This window comes from Ascaphus truei, chromosome 4, assembly GCF_040206685.1.
Source record: "Ascaphus truei isolate aAscTru1 chromosome 4, aAscTru1.hap1, whole genome shotgun sequence".
In the NCBI taxonomy this organism is placed as follows: domain Eukaryota; kingdom Metazoa; phylum Chordata; class Amphibia; order Anura; family Ascaphidae; genus Ascaphus; species Ascaphus truei.
The window spans coordinates 90,069,216-90,072,217 of NC_134486.1; positions in this window are offsets into that span (position 1 = coordinate 90,069,216).

Sequence of the window (3,002 nt, forward strand, 5' to 3'; positions counted from 1 at the left end):
TGCTCCTACAGTATAATAAAAAAAAGTTGAATAAGTGAAGGAATATAGGGATACTGTATGTATGGTAAGACCAATGAAACATTCTCTGTTAGGGAACACATAAATTGCAGCGCCAGTTATGTTGTGTATTTGATCATAGTGTATGTGCTTGCAACCTTTATTATATAGGTCGCACTACTTGCCCCCTGTACATTAGTTTTTTAGAACATAGCCACAGTATACTGAAGGGAGCACAAACACATGGTGTCCCTAAGCATTTCTGCAATAAACACTATAAAGACATCACCACTTTAAAGATCATGGGTCTTGAATATATTCCATTCACTAAACTAGGAGGTTCGCCAAGAGACGTTTGGATCTTTAAACTTTATACACTTTATACACTTATACCCAGTGGTTTAAATGGACAGTTAGATACTGTACAAGTACTGTACTTTGATATCACATTGAGGCAAAAAACTTGAGCTGTATTCTATGTTATTTTCTCTTTTATCTACACATATTCTGATGTAAAGGGGTTAATATATTCTGATTTAGAGAGGTTAACATCTTACCCTTGTTGCTTTTGTTTTCTTACCCACTAGACTGAGGGCTGTTAGGATGGGTTGCTTACCCTTTGTATCTTAATTTGATATTTTTATATCGGGTTTGGATACATAAGTGGTTTATTAGAGAATTGCTATTGATTTCTGAACTTTTTTCAAAATAATTTTAAGAGCTTGGATAAGGTTCAGTATCACCTTGGTGTGAATCTAGTTAGAATCCACACAATTCAGCTATTTCCGCTGTTTGTCGCATTATAAATTTACACATGGAAAATAGTTTGTCACAGTTAGTCATATAACATTTGATTATTTTAAGCATTTTATTATATTAACTTATTAACTTAAATTGGATTTTTGTTAGACAGTCAAGCATGTTATCATACACACCACATACATACTACTCTTTTAAGGCTATTATCCTTTTTCATTTTAACAATGTATTTATTTAATATGTATTTTTTGTTATTTGGTAATTAAAATATGTGATTGGTTTTAACTTACAGCTTAGCCTTTTATCAATATATAATGAATTTGCAAAATATATACAGTACTGTAGGTATACTCGTTTGGTTCTACACACCTCTCAAGTACTAGGACGCTGTAGCTTTAAATCAAGCATTTTTCAACTGGTTACCATGGCAATGCTAGGGTTGAAAAAGCCCCATCAAGCATTGCTTGACATACCCCTGAGGAGGTCACAGATTAACAATGAAATGTGTTGGGTTTGGGAAACTGTGGTTCTTAGCAAATTTTGAGAGGTTTTAATCCTGCTGGTGACTCCTCTGTGAATTGCTTTATATCAGCTGTAACTATTACCAATATTTGTTGATTCAAACAGAGAACCTGAGAGGTAGGACATTCCTCTAATTGAGAGATTCAGAGCACTTATCACCCTGGTATAATAATCAGCTTCTTCCAGTTTACCTTTAATATTCACTCCGTTCCGTAGACACTATGGTCAGATATGTTTGATTTTGTTCACTAACCGTATCAAAGTAGAAACCTTTGGAAGTCAGCAAGAGCATCTACTTACCAGATAAAAGCTGGATGCAGGGTAAGAAGCTGTTTGCTGTTTTGTGCAGTCTGCCAGGTGTAGAGATTTCAACAGCACCGTCAGACAGATTTGTTAATATTTGTGATTCACTCAAGAAATCTATTTTCACATAAATTCATAATTTTACATTTAATATATTAGTGAGCATTGTAGCATTGATTTCTATTTCTTCAGTTTTTCATATACGTATATTGTGATACCTCCGTTACGTTGTGGGGTCTTTTGTCCCATATTCAATGCAGTAAACTCTATACTTTGTTGTACAGGGTTTTATTCACAGGGATGAATACAACAATAGGACCACCGTCTCTTTAACAAAACAAAACATAAAAATAACACCTACTTCTCTTAGGAGACTGACTACACAGCAGGTCCCATTCTAATTGGCTAGCCAGCAAAACTTGTTACCAGCTCAAAACACACTCCCATTTACAGATACAGAATACTATATATAACAATATCAAAGTCCTTATCTGTTTTGTTGTGGGAACTCGGTCCCAAGAGAGTCAAGGAAATCCCTCTGCTACAGCAACTTGGACAGGACAGCCCTGCTTCCTCAGCAGTCTCAAGTCCTTAACTCTTCACGCCCTCCTGGCGCTTCTCTGGCCCTTGTGGCTCACCATGTTCATGGCCGTAGAGTACTGCAGGTCCCAGGCACATCCTTCTGGGTAGTCCCCACAGCCTCCTGACCTGTATCTCGGCAGGTTCTGGAACAAGTATCCAGACCAACCAGTCTCCTCCTGACTGGGGATAAGTCTCTCTCACCCCTCTCTGGGGAAAGCAGCTCTCTGTCTGTTTTTTAAACTCCTGTTCATTCAGGGGACAAGACTGATTATTTGCAGTGCTGCTTTATTTCCAGAGGAGTTTAACTGTCTCTTGGCTGGAAAGCACATTAGCTGCACTACTCCAGCATAAAGAGACATATAGCAATATATATGTATAAACACCGAATGTCTACCTATAGCTATGCACAGACATATACTGTATAGTACATTGTCAAAAAGCAATAACAAAAACGAAATCATACAATATATGTATGTGTGTATGTATGTGTATATATATATATACATACCGTGCTTGACAAATCACCCAAAAATCTACTCGCTGAACAAAAAAATCTACTCGCCACCTAGTCCCACCCCAACCCCGCCCCTAGTCCCACCCCAACCCCGCCCCTAGTCCCACCCCAACCCCGCTGCTAATCCCGCCCCACTTTAAAAAAATACATACATAAAATAAATTCCTAGTAAGAACATTCGTTTTTGACATAAGTTTATTTATTGAATTACATTATACTACAATTAGTCATGGTTACGTGTGTGTGTGTGTGTGTGTGTGTGTGTGTGTGTGTGTGTGTGTGTGTGTGTGTGTGTGTGTGTGTGTGTGTGTGTGTGTGTGTGTGT